Raw genomic sequence first — 19,301 nt, 5'->3', positions numbered from 1 at the left:
CCCACGAGCCCCTCTCCCATGCGCGATCCAGCCTTTATACATAGAGATCAGTGGTCGAGACTCACGCTGCTGAAGGCACATCGAACATAAATTGTTTTTTCGTTTTTTTTTGTTGTTGTTGTTCTTTTATGGTGTTACATGAACATACTACCTTAGGAACTGTCACGCGTAATATTCTTTTTTGGAAAGCGCATATTTCCTGGGAAAAAAAAGTTCGTTTCTTTCTCACACGATTATTTCTCTATGTTTGAGAGTTCTTAACATATAACATGTCAATATTTCGAAGTTATATCTTGCAAATGCATTCCAACTCGAACCCTGTTCAGATGTAAAGGATTCTTTACAATCTTTTCTGAACGAATTCGTATTGCAAGCACACAAGACGAGAACCTTCCACGGCGGAGCCATCCTGGCCAAATGCCAGGTGTCTTATGCTTTCCACTCCGGCCTCCTGCATCATCATACCTCACTCACGTGATACCTAACCGGCGTATCACGCGCACGCCACCTTCGCAGCTTCGCAGCGCGTTTCTGCTGCCCAGCTGTCGCTGTAAAGTCTGTTCACAAAAGTGCGCGCAGCGGCGGCGATCTCTCCCAGTTCCTTCCCTTGCGTGTTGTGACGTCAGATCAGCGGAGCTCTTCTATTGGCGTAGAAGGAAGCCAGGCGACGGGTCCACTGCTCTGCTTTAGACGCTGGACGGCGCTGCGCCAAATCCAACCGCAAAAAGAAAGAATGAATAAAGAAGGCGGGCGCTATATTTCTATTGGCCGTCTGATCTGACGTCACAGACTGGCAGCCGAGGGAAGCAGCTTTTCCGATCAGCGATACTGTTGCACACTAGGATTGCGCGCTGCACTCTCACTTTTTGTGCGAATATCCCGAGGCTTGTAATTCTAATGTCTTCTCCTCTTGACATATTTTTTGTTCGATCCCTTCCACGCTCATGTACCATGGGCACCGAGCTGTTATTCCTAAAGGGCGTGGCACGGGAAACATCGCGGTCCCGCACCAAATCTTGTAAACAGAAATAGCGTTAAATAAAAGAACCAGAACCAGGATGAAGCCATTATGAGGTCGCTTGCCCGCGATTAGGTGTGAACACCGAGTTTTTGGTACTTGCTCAGTTCACGTACAGACCTCCACGGCTCAACAGCACGGCTTCCGTAAAAAGGGGCGAAATATACATACTTGGATTCATTGCCAAGAGACGGATGCGTTGCATTAATTGTGGTGGGATAGAAAACGGATCGAGTGAGGTAATACCAGTGCGACAACAATGGAAGAAATGTGCACGGGGTCTGTCCGGCCGATTGTCGCATTCGTCGGACCCTCGTTGCTCATCTGAACCTTTGTGTGCAGTAAGGGGATAAGTTGACTTAAATCATTTTCAATGTTTTTGCTGCAATGACATCTAAATACGAGAACGTACCTGCCAAAGAAAATTTAGGACCGTATGCACCGGGGAAGGCATGTGTGTCAATGGAACGGACAGTTAATTATGTCAGGCCCCTTTTCTACACAGTCGTACGTGGTGGTCGTGCTGGTGAAAGTGCTCGCCGTTCTCGGTCTCACAGACGTGGGCAACGTCACGACTGACGCCCTGGGAGAATGTGCGTCTGGGCCGACTTCTGAGGAAACTGTGCCGACATATGTCTGAAAGCGTCTGAGGAAAGCCCAGGAAAAACCCCAGACAGCACAGCCGGCACCGGGTATCGAACCCGGGTACCTCCCCTTAAATGTTGTCACGATGCAGACATGCACTTCGACTTCCGCTCTATAGACATGTTCTTCCTACCTCGCGTGACCGTGGGAGCAGTGCTACTGAACGTTGTAATCGGTAAAATATGTGCACTATGCTAATAAGTCATATTATGCTGGTCAACTAAGACATTGTTTTCGAGAGTGTGCTGGTTTAACAGCACACTAACCCCGACCGTGGCTGCTCCAGTACACACAGGTGACTTTATCCTACCTGTGGCATAACCATTGTTCAGCCATCAAGGGATGACTCGTGATTTTTTTTATTTCCATTTTGTTTCTGCACCAAAGCCACGTGCATGCGGTGTTACATTGAAAAAGGGGATAAGTCATGCCTCTGGATTATGTTGAATTTCTGCTAAGTCACACACCCTAAAACGATGCTAACAGGAGATGGATGTAGAGTAGACACATACATGTATGGTACACACTTTGCATTTCCGTTATTCGAGGAATACCAGCTGCAATTACCTTACAGATATTCAATTCGGGTTCCGGGTTTTCGGAGTTTATTTCTGTGCATATTCGAACGGTATTTCTCAAGTTTATTATTATCCGAAAATTCGGAGTTTTTTGTCGTTTATTTCTTACACCTGGTATAATATCCAAAATTTTGAGTCCAATATCTAAAAAAGTCGACGGCTAATGAAGAGGCACACCCACAAAAAGAGTGAGAAGCTGCAATGAAGAAATATTGTCTTCTTGAAAGTGCAGAGCTGCACTTTCAAGAAGACAATGTGCATGTCATCAGCCCCCCCCCCCCCCCCCCCCCCCTTTGTTCACTTTGATGAGGAAGGGAAGATTCTCAGAAAAAGGGAAACGAAAACCCTATATGTGCTGGACGTTTTCCAAGTAGGCCCGAGAAGTAGCCGAAATGACCACAGAATGCCCTCATGTCGAGTGAGAGTCACTGAATGCGCTATGCAAGTAGGTCAGCTGTGTGCGCACCTCCCCAGTTTCGCTCTCTCCCAATTTGGTCCCTTTCCCAAAGGAAGGGTAACCATTAACCATCTCAAGGTGAGGCGCGCCATGTTTCTTCCGTGGACGGACATGCAGAGAACCATGTCGGTCTATATACGAATAGCCACTTATTGCTGCCTTGTGAGTGGGCAGACTGTTCGTCACGCGGTGCATCACGTGGGGCATTACACGGATGGATTTCGGTCGAGAGAGCCACCTTTGCCGCGGGGTCTAATTGCCCGAGATATACGAGGCAATCTCAACAGAAAAGGAAACGAACCTCATCGCCGTGATTTTCCTGTTGAGTTCTCGGTTACCGGAACACCCAAAATCGGAGTTTTTCGGACAAAATCCGAATTGCTTTAAACTTAACCGGCGTATGTTTTTTCGCATTTTCTCGATTAAATCCGAAAATTCAGAGCCTTACATTAGACGACAGTTCACTAGAGGAACTCCTCAAGAGTTGATGTACCGCGGCAGCATTTGTCGTCTGTGTTCAGCTGCCTGTTATATATCAGTCAAAGGGACTGACGGAGATGATCGTATATACGCATCATTAGGATGAGCGTGAAGGGAAATTTGAAGGAAACCTCGTTTTGCTCTGTGAGCAAAGCTTTGAGAACACTGTGTCACCGTAGATGTAGTTGGGATCACAGTAGTTCGTGAGGGTTCCGCAACCTTGTATTCCAGCGTGTGCAATATGCAGTGTTTCCTGCGTCGTGTTTCCTTTGTTTGCCGAAAGGCTCGTTGAAATTCGTCCGCGTCTGCGCTCAACGTCATGAGTGTCCGAAAAAAAAAAAAAAAAAAAATACCGACGTGCGAGCAAAGAACGAGGGCAGACTGACCACTAGAGGGCGAATCTTCAGGGAAAATACTTACTTCTTCTATGTACTCCTATCGTACCTACCTAATATTGTGACGTGTGGGAACGACAAGGATGACTGGCTCGGATGTGTGTGCTCGTACTGTACCCCAGTTCGTTACACCTTTCAATATAAAAACACGAATTATGGGTACGAATTGAGGATACGTTAACCTAGCTTTGATTGTGCCTATAGTAAATGCTTGTTTGGTCAGTTCGTGCCTAAATACAGCTGTTGGAGCCTAAAAATGCTTTTCTTTGGAGCATAGTTTCGATTTCCCCTTGTTTGTCCTTTATGTTCATGGCGAGACTCCTATAGCACTCTGATTTTCCTACTCGGATTCGAGAGAATATTTTCTGGTGTTCAACGAGGTCGCATAATTTCCGCTGCGAGTCGCTCCTACGAAGTGGTAGCACCGCGAAGCAACTGTGGCTATGAGCGGCGTACAGATGTAGACAGATGGAGAGAGGACAGCAAGAAGGAGTTAGGGGACAGGGGGTCCCTGCGAATATGCTGCTAATTTGTCCTCGTGTCCTCTACGCCAAAGAGAGAAAGGAAAAAAAAAAACGTCCAAAAGGACCTGGCCTATCTGTGCGCCCACTTCACATTCCTGGCTAACAGCATTCGAAGACTTGAAATTTCTGGCAACACATCCGAAAACATCGCGATTATCGTAGATATGGAGGAGCGCTTGGGCACCGTTCCCACTGGACGTATCGCTACAAAAAACTTCCTTGAAGATCAGTTAGTTCTAGACAAAAACGATGGTTTTTATGTCCTGAGAGAAGTGGCTACGGTTTTGATTATCGAACATTATCACGTTCCGAAAGGAGCGAAGTAGTACAAGTAAGCTCTCGTAACATTGGTCGACGTGGAGCGTTCGGGGGGGGGGGGGGGGGTGCAGAAAACATGCGAACACCCCTCAGTAGTCTTCATTGGGAGGCACCCTGTACCACGGTAACCGCCAGGATTATTGGCGAAGTTACCCCATGTGGAGCGTTCGTTGTCGGCCTATACAAACATATACTGAGTGACAAAAGGCGCAAGTTAGGACCGGAGAACTTGGAGATGCTGCTGGTACCTTACTGCCTTCATAGCTTTTCCAGCGATGTTGAAGTTAGGCGATGAACACTTCTGAACCTGCTGAAGCAAGCCTATTTTAGCATCTATAGTGTGTGCGGTTTTCAGTGATCAAGTAAACGTATGGATACCCAGACAGACGTATTATTCGTTTGGTTTAATTGTAACAACATAGTGTTTTCCCACAAAAGTGAAACCTGATGACTTGAAACATGAATTGATTCCCAACATGAAAACTTATTGTGCCTAAAAATGCCTATCGACTTTTTGGTGCCTTTACTAGGCGCCTAAAATAAACTTTTTTAGTGCCTATAAACATCTGCCCTCTACTGATCACCCAGGGATCCTAGGATTCCGTTTGCTGCGAAAAAAAGCGCGGAAAATGCTGATTTTTATTTTGGTACGGCAAAAAAAAAAAAAAGAGAGAGAGAGAGAGAGAGAGAGAGAAATGGATTTGGCATTTCTAAAACGGAAATTAATACGCACTTCTTTTTTTTTTTTTGGGTGGGGGGGCTTTAATTTCGTTCCTCCTTGCGGACGACAACAATGCCTAGCCGGAATTCCCGCATCAAATTCCCGCAGAGCAAATATTTGCGTAGAGTGTTGCATTCAGGTATATGCAACCGACGCGCACATTCATAGTTGTTCGTTTTGTTTCGTTTTTTCATGACGCGCTCTGCAACAAAAGTTTCGTATACCAGTCCATACCGGGAATACCTCTACGCGAACTGTATATAACATTAAAGACGTTACATGAACATGGACTGCAATAAGATCGAACTTCAATCTGGCCAGATTAGGGTAAGGAGAGGCAAGATGAGACAGAAATTCGTAATTTAATATGAAAATTTTTATTTTTCGTTTTTTTTAAAGCCATAGGCACATTCTCAGTGGAGAGCTTCCGAGCAATAAATACAGAACTGACGTAGCCGTTCTAGAATAAACACAGAACAAGAAATTCAAAAATGCAGATTGTCTCACCTTGCCCCATCCCTCGGGGTAAGACCAGACATAGCATGGGCAAGATGAGACACGCCGTGGTAATGAACTATATAGTACATATTAGGTTTTGCAATCCAAGCAGACAAAGTAAAGCCCGTGGGCCCCTACACAGCTCCCTTGAGCCCACCGCTCACATGGTGTGCAATAAAACCACACAGAACCCGGTCCTACTTTGCTCCACCGTCCTTTGCAAACAAGGCACCACCGGTCTGATGTGATGTGTAGCTGGCTGGTTGCTCGCTTTTGCGCGCGCTTCTGCTTTGATGGAAATATCCTAGGGAACAGGAAAATCTGGTGGAAAATTCTAGGCGATATGCAAAAAATAGATATTTGAGGAACAAGCACAAAGCCACCTAATAGTTGACTTGTCCGTTTCTAAATTACATTACATTTAAATTGCATTATAAATTACATTAAATTGTCGCGTTTTGCCCCGTGCATATAATCGGATACATTAATTTTTCTGTTCAGCACCGGATAACCAAGAGTGCCCATATTTTTTGCATATATCTAGATGAATGAATAAAGAAATAGGATGTAGACTTACATTGACAGAATAAGCATACAAAACGCTGCTGCACAGATGGCAAGAAAACCAGGACTACAGAAAATCGCGTCTTTTTCGCGGGTCTTTACATTCCAGGCAGAAGTAACCGATTTTTTTTTTCTCATGCAGAGCCACCTATGAGTAAAGTTTCAAGCCCATGGAGCAACGCGTCTCTGAGACAGGCGGCGTCGAGCAAAAAATTTCGCGCCTTGCCCGTGTCTCACTCTCACCTTGCCCCACCTTACGCTGCATATTTTCGGTATTCATATGCACACTTAGAGTGCTACTGAAGTGCAAATATTTCTCGTCACGGGATGAAAGATGACGTTACCTTTACACCAACATAAAAAGAACGCCATGCATCCATTGCTCTACCTCTATGAACACGTACTTAGTCCGTGTACGGACTAAATGCATTGCCACACTTATTAGTCCATTTGGAGTCTAGACTGATTGCATTTCGCTCTTTGTCCTCACAGTCCTGTGTACATATTGCATGTGCACGAATAAAGGCATTTTGATTTGGAATTAACCCTCGATATGTCCCGTACTATAAAATCTCGTGACATGCATATAGGACGCAATTTGTCGAGAGAGAACCGCTAACTATCTCACTCTGTAGACAGCAAATCTTAAGCAACTTGCTGCTTCTAAGTTATTGCACTGTATGAACGTTTCTTGTACTGTATCCCAGTAAGTTCTACGTTTTCAACGTTAATAAATTTCTAAACAGGACATGGCAACGAACGAAAACGAAACCAGACTTCGCAGGACTTTACATTAATGGCGGCGATTTCGCCTTTTCGGAGCTAGTGCCCTCTAGAGGGGTGACGTCAGTGAATAAACTCCACATTGAAGGCGCAGTACATGCATGAATATAGCATGGACATAAAAATACCCGACCACCTGGGCAATGGGGTAAAGTATCGCCTGTGGTGATGAAACACTATACAGTCATCATGATCAAAATAAAGTTGTTGTTTGTTCGAACAACCTGTGTGTCGTCGGGCGTCGGGACTTCGATTGGATTGGATACCAGGGTGCCGAAGCGGACTGACTTTCACACGTGGAAAGGCTGTGGCCGGATCCACTGCATCGATCATGGCTAGGGTTTCGGGGTTTCGGATTTATCCGAAAAACTCCGCGTTTGTGGGTTCCAGTAATCGAGAACTGAGCAAGAAAAGCCATGCCTTGATGACTGGTTGGATCGTTTCCTTTGGTGTCGAGATTACCTCACATCGCGGATTACCAACGCGCGAAGCATCCGTGTAATGCGACGAACTCCATCCTTGCCTAAAGGTAATTCGCCATTGGATTCACTGGAGCGACACTATTCGACATGAGTGCACTTTGAGGCCATCTCAGCCATTTCCCAGGTCTGCTTGGGAAACGTCTAGCGCCTAGGGTTTTTTGTGGATCGTGCCTTCCCCTCAAAGTAGACAACAACAACAACATATATATTGTGATGATGAAGTGGGGAGGTTTTCCACTCTAGGCCGCCCTGGAGTAGTAGACAATGATACAGAGATGGCATACAAATTGTCTTCATGAAGGTGCAGCTTGATGTTGCAACACTGACAGCATGATTGGACGCAAGCGAAACCTGACTAACAGTATATGTAGGAATACTAGGATTCCGAGTTGTTCACGTCGCGAGGTGATCGTGGCATAGATGTCATTGTCTGATCGGTTCCGCGGCATAACAGTGAGCATTTTTGGGTCCAGCGTCTCATTCTTTTGGTGGATATGTCGTTTCACAGCTGTAGTTTTTTCTCCTGAGTTCGTATATCAACGGAGACATGATAAGTAAAAGACAAAAAAAAAAAATCCTCGAAACATAATAAACTCCGAAAAACACACTCCGAATATGCCCAAAATAAACTGTGAAAACCCGGAACCCTAATCATGGTGTATCGCCTTCGTACATGTCCTTCCATGCTCCTTGACATTTGAGCTATTCGGAAATAGTAGTTGAGTCAATTTGTCTTTGACTATGCGAACAACAGATTTGGAATGCGTATTATGCGAAGGTGGCAGCATCGGTATATATACCGTGGTACCGTTCCTATAGGAACGGTACCACGGAATATGTTTATGCGAAATAACATTTTTCTCACCACTTGAAGAATGTTGGCTACCATACGCGAAATTCATACGAGTGGAAAAGCAAACGTTGCAGAAACGTGCCTTAGAAGACGGAATAGCAGACACCTCTACCCGGGAAACGTCATCGTGACGTTGGTAGACAGACTGAAACCGAAACAAATCTGAAGGGGAGGGCTGGGTTCCACGAATGGACACTTGTTCGCTGCCTCCTATAGACCTCTACCTGTTTGTAAACAAATGACGTCATAATGTCCGACAGCGCCACGAGTTTGGTAGAGGAACTACGTTCAAAGCTAGTGGCGAACAAGGTCGCGCCCGAAAGCCACGGTCTTGAGGGGATTACGATGGTCTCTGAAAGGGACGCGACCTTCGGTCCTACTTTTCTTTCAATAGGAGGCAGGGAACAATTGCCCATTCGTGGAACCCAGCTCTCCCCTCCCGATCTGTTTTGGTTTCGGTGTGTCTACCCACGTCATGATGACGTTTCTCGGGTAGAGGTTTATCGAAAGAAAAGTGGGACCGAAGGTCACGTCCCTTTCAGTGGTTTTCGGGTGCGACTTTGTTCGCCTGTAGCTTCGAGCGTAGTTCAACTCTACCAAATTCGTGGTGCTGTCGAACACGATGACGTCATTTGTTTACAAAGGAGAGGTCTATTTCTTGGATGAAAGAGGTTACTTCGCGATGGAGCTCGTGACGAATCACGGGAATACTAATGCATTTCTTTCTTTCTGCATTTCTCTCGCTACGGAATATCGACAAGTTGAAGATCGAAAACCATCAGCGGCTGCCCCCCCCCCCCCCCCCCCCCACACACACCTTCTGGCGGCCCTCAGTAGATGCCTATTACCTTTCCTTACCAAGAGAATGACAACTTTTTTTTTAGATTCCCCATCGTTTATTGCGTCCTGGCAGTAATGCGACGGCTCCAAGTGTCGCCTACATCCAATGGCCATGTTGCGTCTCTAGCTTTGACGATTGCATCGAAAAAGGGCTGGCCGTATGCCAGAGCTGGCAATCAGAGCCTATTATTAAAGGCACATTAAGCCACGAGCTCATCATATGCAGCGTCGTCGAACCATCGTTTGATGGAACGCTTTTCATACGTCGGACTTTTATTGCGGCGTGGGAGGATGCAGCAGACAGGCGACGAAGAGAGAGAGAGACGAGACTACGAGCGAAGAGCGTGACCTGGTACAGGTGTGCCATTTCCATGTAATGTCCCACATAAATGGCGCAATCGATGACGTTGCATGAAACGAGCTTTACTTTCCAAGAGAAATTCTTCCGAGGACAGAAAGGGAAATCCCTTTGGCTATTATTTCTTGTTGGGTTTCGGTACCCACGCCGACTACTCCAGTCCAGATTCAGTGCATGGCAAGTTAAAAACACGTTTTTAGCTTGCAATACACTGGGCATCCGTGGACAAGTGGACCGTTTTCCACACTGACCGCTCCTGTCCAGATCCAGTGCACAACACGCACAAAGTTAAAAACACGCTTTGATGTTGTATTATTTCTTGAAAGTTGGAACAGCCTTTATACAGTGAAAAACCCTTTAAACTTTAAACTCTTTAAAACTCTCTACTCTCCAGGTAAGAATACTTACAAAACTCAACACAAATACAAATCGTTTTGACGCAGTGCCAAATTGTCCAGCCAAAATCCCCATGAGTATATTTTTACATCTAATGAAACCTATTTTTTTGTTGTATGGTTTTATATTGCATTGTTCGTTATGTTATTTAGTGCTATTTTTATTGTATGTACCATCACGTCAATGTAACAAATTATATAAAGTATATTATATATTCACAGTACAGTTGCTCATATGACTGAGTTTCTTGCAGAATCAAGCTTGTGTGAATAAAAATTACCACTTGAAAAGGACAGCAGAGGACCCGAACCCGTGCATGCAAGTTGAGATATTGTTTCTTCGTTTTCCTTCTCTCAATCAAGACTGCCAAATTGGGACAGACAACATATCCTTGTGTCTGAGAGAGAATCAAAACGCGTCCGTTGGATGTCTCAAGATCACAGCAGCTCGCTCGCGTCATCCTACTATGCTCATCTGTCAAATTAGCATTCTTCCTATGTGGTTTTGTGAACCAGTATAAAATGCTCCTATAGCTAGTTACGTACCGCACAAAAGAAGAAACGTAGGGTAAGGTCCGTTCGACACAGCCCTCTATTTGTTATGGCTCAACTTTCAGCCTTTACGAGAATGTCCGAGCTTCGTATAGTTTCCACAAAATACCACTCGAAACGAGATAGCTTATTATCATGCAGTCTGCAAGTTTGGTTCCGATAACAGCACTACGTACGTTCCACCGCCTTCCAGAAAAAAGATAATTTCGACAATCACATGCTGATGAGTGAGCTTATGTCATCCTACTTTTCACTCCGATTGGGAGGATGTTGCAGACGGCACCACAGATCGTTCACTTACAGCCAATCGTGCGTCGCGCCTCGCTTGTCTTGCACACGGCGCGCTATTTTCGAATTACATAAAATGACAGACTGCAGTTGCTGTTAGGTAATTCTGCTTTCACTTTGGACATTGAGACGTACGAGAACTTCTTCCGAAATGGACCGTGCTTGCAAATGTGGTGGTAAGCGGAGCTTTGCGAAATGATCTGTTTTTTGTTCTTTATTCAGCTCTCCTCGTTTTGTGTGTTTGTGTTTACTTTGTCTGTCTTTGGTTCCTCGATCGGTATTGATGTCTAACGGTTTTGTCAAACAAGATAATTGTCTTGTGCTTGCTAACGAAGAGGTGTTCGTGGTGTGCTTTGTAGCAGCCGGTCTTCTTATGCTTCATTACCATTAGCACTACTTCTTTAGTAGCGTCCTTGTACTTTGAGCTGTTGTGGAGATGTCCAAGTGCCTTGTTTTCCCGGTGCATCGCGGTGTCGTGCTGAACAATTTCGCCGTCATCACTATTCGTACTTTCCTCACAGCCGTTCTTCTTCTTTTTTTTTTAGATCCCAAATGCACCTGCACTACTGAGTGCAAGTGTGCTACGGGTGGCTGCCCCTGCACCAAGTGCAAGAAATAGATGCAATATAAAACGCAACCGACCAAATACGTAAGTGATGCAGGTGTACCACTACGTCTGTGCCGTTATGGTATTAACTTTGTTTGTGCAATTTCTATTGGAATCCTTCCGTGTTTTATCCATTTCAAATGAGACTATACCGCTACCCAGACTACTTTCGCATAGCGCGTCACTGTTCTCAGAAAGAAAGCTTTTTATCTGTATTTCAAACTTTTTCTTCTCTCTCTTCCAGGGTTCCATATCATTATCCATATGAAGTTCATCTGGTTTCCTCTACGAAGCCAGCGTCTGCAATGTCAATAAATATTTTGCCGTCTAATTTTTGACGGATGCTGACGTTTTGTTTCGGTTTCCCTTCTTTATTCCGCTTGGAGTGCTACGAGCGTGTCTGGATGCGCAATGCAGATGCGCAGTAGGAGTGCGTGAACCTTGTCGGGTTCATTTCTGTGATCGCGGAAAGGCTGTTTCCGCGATAAACTACCCGAAACTCTATGCTTGTGGTGCACAGTGCCGTATAGTTCACCGTTCGCCCGCCCTGTTTTCGTAAGTAAACTGTGTAGCTATTTCTTTCTGGGGTGGTGCCCGTAACAGCAATTCTTCGGGATCTCATTTACGATGCTGCTAACACTAAATCGATACGTTTCGGTTTGTTCCGATACCCAAATGTGTTATGCGTTGCTACGGCAATTCGTCTAGTACAGATGGCATTTGTTGGTCTTTCATACTGTAGGTATCGCGCTTGAGGATGAATACACATGAATGGAAGGAGGACTGGCGTGGGAGGATGCCGCCTTCACCCACTCTATCCATACCCGTTTCCACAGTTCCCATATTTACATGTCGTGGGATTAGAATAGGAACAAACAGCTCGACTAAATGCTCATGCACTGACAGCCCTGACAGCGATGTAAACTTAACCAATGTGTGCGCTGTGTTATAAAGCGGCCTCCTTGATGCCTTCTCCGGTCTATGGTCGGAACGCTCGTAAGATATTAAGAAGTATTTTTTTTTTTGTGTGTGTGTAATGTGTATCTAAGAGGCCGTCAGCATAACGCAGAAGGTGGAGCTGACCCACAGTTCGTGACATCACAGTGGTTAAATATCGATCGGTCGCAAACCGACTTTGGCGCAGGTGTTATTGAGTCGTTTTGCTTTTTGTATGTGTACTTTGTGTGTACGCTTTCTTGATTTTATTTTTTTACGACATGGCATTTTGTCGACGCCTCTGGGAAAGAGACAAGCATGCAGACCACTTTTCCCAGTGCCACAGGTCTTTGGAGATGAAGAAAGTATGACAGGGGGGGTGTACGTTCTTAGATTTGACTTCACGCATACGAGAAAGGGCAAGGGGCTCTATCTACCACTTGGTTGAACCCCTCGACCCTCGTCATTATATTACCACATTAGAACATGACCGGATCTTACCCGGTATGGGTTTAGAAGAGAGCGCTGGTCTGTGTGTAGTGACAGGCAGCATACATAGGTGGATCTAGGATTTTTCTGAGGGGGTGGTCTTGCCTTCCTTGGACAGCATCTTACTACACTACCTAAGGTCAATTGAAACTCTATGTAACGGCAGAATTTGAAGGGGGAGGGATCAGGACAACCGGACCCCCCAATCCCCCGATCAGCCTCTGGCCGTATAGGAATAACATTAGGATCAATTTTCACAGAAACCTACTGAAGTCCTTCAGTGGTAGATATAACTGCAGTCCCTGTGCTATAAGTTACTCCTAAAAACACAATTGATAATTACTTTGTAGTTAAGCATCTCCAGGTAGGTAACCGTTAACCCGTTCATGAAATAACACAGTGATATCAGTATTGAAGTGAAACAGATCCATGTAGAATTTATCACTGCTGTAGTGCTAGAACAGTACAGAGACAAGCTTATTTGCTACAGAGTGTGTTTCAGCTTTGCAAGCATTTGTCACTGCTGACAGATAATTTTATTCCTTATTAATTAGTTGGATAGCACACAGTGTGTGTCTTTCTGTCTTTACCTGTATGCTTTCAATATCTTCTCACAAAATAACCTGAGATGGCATGTACTGTGTGATACACTTGTTGCTAAGTTTAGTGCTTTTTGAAACCAAGCTATCTGTTGCAGAATGAGGAAGTGAGGAACGAGTAATATTTGACAGATAAAATAACGTAAATGTGGGCAAACTGGTAGGTGCACAAGGTGTCTTCTGTTTTAGTGATTGTCTGAAGAGGCTTATCATTCTAAAGTAATATTTGCTCACTTTGTTGGAGTTAGATGAGTAGCATGTTAGCAGATACAACTACATCTCGTCTATAGTGCACTGCATTTTGGGAAATATTTTTTATTCATAATTCTCTACCTTCTAAGTTCATTTTATTAAGAATCTACCAGAGCAAAATAAATGCTGTTTTAGCAGGTGGGTTATACGGTCAGGCGGTCATTACCTACTACCAGATGAATAATTATTTAAAATTAATTAGTTAACTTTCTAATTAGAGCCGTTCGAGAAAATATGAGATAATAGAATGTGAGGCAATCCTTCTTTAAAGCCAGCCCATATTTGAAAAATCTTGAAACAAGCACATACTTTGTTACTTTAAGCACTTTGAATTATCCGTTGCCAAATTTTGCAGTGACGATATTGAAAGTAAGGCGAAGCTGCGCTAAGAGAGCGCAGGAAGTACAGCCACCCATTACGTCAGAGTTGCCACGTGCTATGACGAATTGTGAGTCACGATTTTGAACCACGGCGCGACACGACTGATTGCAGTCGGGGCTGTGCTGTTAGCTTGCTGACCAGATAAACATCTTAGCCGATTAAGCGCAACACTCTACTGTGCGATATCAGTAAAGGATCTATTTGTTGCAAGCGGTACATGTCTTCTGTTGAATGTGCTACAAATCTGTGCTGCGATGGCGGCCCCAGTCGAGTCGAGATACTCAGTGAGAGAAAAAGTAGGAATGGTTCTGGCATGCGCCGAGGTGAACGGCAACAGCCACACGGATATACGCGTCTCGTACCCAGTCACAGTACTTTTCACAGGAACACAGTTTCACAGGAAACTGGGTCTGTGCATCGCTGAAGGTGTCCTAAGCAGGGTGTCGAACCGCAAAAAATACGGGTTCGGTTCGGGTTCGCGTTGTTTTGATTTCGTTCCGGTTCAGTTCCGGTTCGGCCACACCAGAAATCGAACCGGTTCGCAAACCGGTTCGCAGCCCCGAACCGGTTCGCGAACCGGTTCAACGCTTCCGTTTTATATTTTCCATAAAACTGCTTTTATCAGGAAATGCGTGGCTAATAGCTTACTGCTGTTGTCTGCATTGACGTCTCTAGCGGTGAGGTAGCCCTTTAGCGAGAGAAATGAGAAATGGATGAACACTTATTGCAACTAGAGTTCAGGCTGTTGAAGCGGTGTAGTCCTGCTACTTTCTGTTCCCAAAATCTCTTTTTTCACACGCACAGTGCCAGCAAGATACACTTGAAGGAAGCCTAATAAGATGGACAGCGTAACATAGACGACAGTACATGCCGCCACACTGCCTTCGCAATCGCCTTCGTGAATCGATCTGAAACCGTACTGAAGCATGTCGGAAATAAGCCTGCCAGCCTTACTCTGTCCGAGCTCACAGCAGTGTACTAGTTAATCCACAACACAACGGCGGTGGTGGTGGTGGTGGTGGTGATATGGCTTGCCGTTGTCGGCCTCACGTGTGTGGGCAACGTCACGACTCACGCCCTGGGGGAATGTGCGTCCTGGGCCGACTTCTAAGGGAACAGTGCCGACACAACTGCGCTACCAATAAGCAGAACCACATTTACTTTTCAAACCACGACCAATCAAACAGGCACCGTTCTGCGTACGCTCCTTCTCCACTTCTCATGTTTCTGACTTGTTTAATTTGTACTGCTCACGTGTAAAGGGAAATCTTGGGCGCTTATTTGATCACATATTCGTCCTGTAGAGCTATATAACTGGCCTACTCCATTCGTGTTTCATTCGTCCGCGTGGCACCTCGTCTCTGAAGAGTTGACGCCACACCGCGTGCGTGGGGCGCTAGCCGCGGCGCTCACAAGAACAACTGCGCTTCAACATGTTAAAAAGACGCTGAAAGTATACTTACTATACGTCGTCGTCTGACTGCTAGGTGAACATTTCTGGAATCCATAGGCGCGTGATGATGATACCAATGTGTCTTCGTTCGGGGATAGAGAGGAACTCCTATGCTGACTTCTTTTATGTCCGAACCGTTTTGTTGCGAACCGGTTACCGCTATTATTTTTTACGGTTCTGCTCCGGTTCGGGTTCAACAGTGTCATAAAAATTTCGGTTCGGGTTCGGGTTCAGTTCCGGCAAAAATAACGGTTCGGGTACGGTTTTCGGTTCGGGTTCGGTTCGACACCCTGGTCCTAAGAGTGTCATTTTAAATGAGCATTTTGAAATTAGCATCCTCGCTTACATGGGAGCAAACCCAGATGCCAGCGTCCGACAGACTGCGAGAAACTCTGGGAGCAGTATGAGCCCCGTCTGGAAAGTGTTAAGAAGGCACAAACTCCACCCTTACCATGTATGACTTCACCAAGGCATAACGGATGCAGATATCAAAAAGCGGCTAAAATTTTGTAGTTGGGCCCTCATTAAGGCAGACAAAGGCGAGCACTTTTTCCCAAAAGTCGTGGACTGACGAAGCCAAATTCTGCCGGGACGGTAATGTCGTGCTCATAACTGTCATGCTCACACAACGCTCATTACTGGTCGGACCAGAACCCTAATTGGTTACGGCAACATAAGCACCAGATTTGCTGGCCTGTAAATGCCATATGCAACCATCTTGAGATCTCCTGCAAAGAAGGGTTTGTGTGCATCGATGCGTTTTTCAAAGTAAATAACAGTCCAGTCCGGTTGTTCCAATACGATCCAGTGTACCGTTCATGCCTGGTTTATAGCAATTTCTAACATCAATGATCCAGCCACACACAGGAACTTATATTTCCTCGTATTATCGCTCTGTCTCTATGTGCGCTCATCCACCCCTCACCCACTTCCACCTCCTCTCTCTCAGCCGGTATTTTTAACTACGAAAGGTGGCAACCCTAGCTACGGCGTGGATCCACAAGAACTTTTCAGATAGGTGGATTAGATGTGAAGGACCTATGTATTCGCCACCGGGATCTCCGGACTTGACACCACTCGTTATATTGAGGCTCAGGTCTACGTGACTGAACCCCTTGATATCGTGGATTTAAAACAAAAAATTGTCTCTGCATGTGACAGCGTTAACTCCAAAGTAATTAACAGAACTGTAAGCGCACTGCAGAGTCAATCGATGATGTGCGTTGTGGTGCAATGAGAGCACGTCGAACAATTCATTTAATTTTTTCACTACACAAGCGTTTTAATTAAGAGACACGATTTTTTTCGTGGTAAGTTAAACCATCTTGCCTTTGGTAGCATTTGACAGTGGATTTATTTTTTACCAGTGTATTAGCAATCTGTATTGAAATGTGCGTAGAAGCCCAGTAAAATAGATATGTCTCAGAAACATCCACACAATATCCCACTTGGGATTTTGGGATATCCCAGGGACTAGGCTGAATAGCCCGTTGACGTCTCTAGGACAACAGACAGAGGACCCGCGTTTCTTCCGCATTTGCTGATCCAGGGAAGGTTCCAGGAATGTCTCTCAGGAATATTTGGACATATAGAGGACATACACAGGACGTATTATTATTATTATTGTATTTTGCTGCTTTTTTATTTTTATTTTTTATTTTATATTATATTTTATTTTATTTTAGCTTTTATTTATATTATTATTATTATTATTTATTTTTTTGCTGATTTTGCGTCTTGCGATCCGCTAACGCCTCGCTTGTTTGATGAAACTGTGGTTGGAGAATGTCGATGGTGGTGGCAAATTCCTGTGGAAAAGGTAAAATAAGTTTTTTTGCTTTGTTTATTGACTATGGTGCGATACATGATGAGTCGTTACTGCTATGATTGGAAAGGGTATGGCTATGAGGGCATAAAATAAATATTATTAATGGAGGAATGCGTGTGATAAATACCACATCAAACAGGCCTTACTTCACATGGGAACGGCACAGTGTAAAAATAGAGTTTAGAGTGTAAATAAGTTAGTGCGTAAAAATAAAATACAGTGCGAACAAATTGGGTGCGCAGTATGTTGACTAAAGACGCAACGACTTTTCCATTCGTGATAAAGGTCGTTGAAAGTACAATGTGGAATCCACGCAAATATTTGTTGCGTAAATCCTCAGTTGAGTGGACTGAGTGAGTGGACGTTGTTCTTTATGCTCACAATCCACCATTGACCACGTACAGTTGAAACAGCGTTGATTCAGCGCTATCTGTTTACATACAACATTAGACAACATAGATTCTACGTTACACCAAGAGTCTGTGTTGACTGGCAGCTATTCTGTGTGAGCTTTTTTATTTGTTTTGTTGGACATGTCTGAAGTGAGAAGCTATTTATTTAAAGAGAGTTTATAATATGTTGATTCAAAAATGAAATTGTCGCGCATTCTGAGAATGCTGAAAATGGCTGCTATTGCCACAAGAAATCTTTATTGTAATGTAAAGAAACGTCATTGTAGTGATATTTGTAGTATATCCACAGAATATTCACTGGGGGATATATGTGACGTCTCATGGTGGATATACAGCGGACATAGTGAGGATATGCGTGACATCTGTGACGTATGAGACGAATTTGGGAGGTCTGTGGGATATTGATGGTTTGCTGGGCGACCACATTGTTTCCGTCAGAAGGGTGACAGCTGAGGTGAGGCCTGACAGGTTACAAGTAGTATTGTTCTCAGAAAAGGCTGCATAAAAATTAAAAAAGAACTAGAGAGACTGCACTACTTATCATATTTGTGGAATACCTACGCTGCTGAGGTGCATATTTTTAAACAAACTAGGTTCTACCGCAGCACTCCTGCGTTATAACTTATAAGGGGTAAGACTAACGTTGTACGATGCTCCACACCACGCTGTTGTCATCGAAGTACCCCGTGGATCCTTAGAGGAACGGGGTACTGACGGTGCTAGAATGGAAACTAGAAACCCTGCAGAAAAGGAAAGGCTGAAGCAAGAGTGGGCCCAGCATAAACGCAGGGCAAGAGGAGCTGTTCCGTGAAATTGCTTGAATTATTGCTGACGACCGCTTCGCAGAAAAGAAAAGAAGCTTTAGTTTTCGCACAGCTTGTGTACGTGGATGAAAGACTGGTCACTGATATCGCGCCACAGAGCCTGAGGCCTTATCGGCCATATCTGGCCAGCAGGCTAACAGCACAGCCTTGACTGCAATCAGTCGTGTCGCACTGTGGTTCAGAATCGTGACGCACAATTCGTCATAGCACGTGGCACTCCGACGTAATGGGTGGGTGTACTTCCTGCGCTCTCTCAGCGCAGCTTCGCCTTACTTTCGGTATCGTCACTGCAAAATTTGGCAGCAGATAATTCGAAGTACGTGCTTGATCCAAGATTTTTCAAATATGGGCTGGCTTTAAACAAGGATTGCCTCGCATTCTGTTATCTCATCTTTTCTCGAACGGCTCTAATTAAAAAGTTAATTAATAAATTGTAGATAATTAGTCATCTGATAAGGAGCCACCTGCTAGTTGCTGCTGCTCTGCTAGTTTTTTTTATAAAAATTCTGTAACAAATACAAATAAACACCCTTTATATGGGAACAGGTTATGCACTGAAAACATTGTAGATGCGCTGAATGAATATTTTAGGTTCTTCCAGCTTGTGAATTGTTACTTGTGTTGTCTGGTTACATTTGCAAGCCCGTTTGAAAGGGCTACATAGATATCTTAGGGACGCATGACTGCAAACAATGCAGTGTGTGTCAGTGTGTGAATGGAGAAAGCCTGTTGTTTTGTCGTACATGTATTTGGCGTGGACAAAGCTGGGT

General features: G+C 44.6%; 1 protein-coding gene across 1 annotated transcript in view; it reads left to right on the top strand.

Moving 5' to 3' along the window:
• The first annotated feature begins 10,816 nt into the window (after window positions 1-10,816).
• LOC135394546 (protein Fe65 homolog) overlaps window positions 10,817-19,301 on the top strand; it is a 42,437-nt gene continuing 33,952 nt past the window's right edge. Inside the window, exons 1-3 of the mRNA XM_064625335.1 lie at window positions 10,817-10,925; window positions 11,295-11,398; window positions 11,601-11,911. The gene's annotated coding sequence lies outside the window, so the exon portion shown is untranslated. The remainder of the gene's footprint in view (window positions 10,926-11,294; window positions 11,399-11,600; window positions 11,912-19,301) is intronic.

Source organism: Ornithodoros turicata, chromosome 5 (assembly GCF_037126465.1).
Source record: "Ornithodoros turicata isolate Travis chromosome 5, ASM3712646v1, whole genome shotgun sequence".
NCBI classification, from domain to species: Eukaryota; Metazoa; Arthropoda; class Arachnida; order Ixodida; family Argasidae; genus Ornithodoros; species Ornithodoros turicata.
The sequence above is the reverse complement of the archived record's forward strand: the minus strand, read 5'-3'. Positions and strand labels throughout refer to the sequence as shown.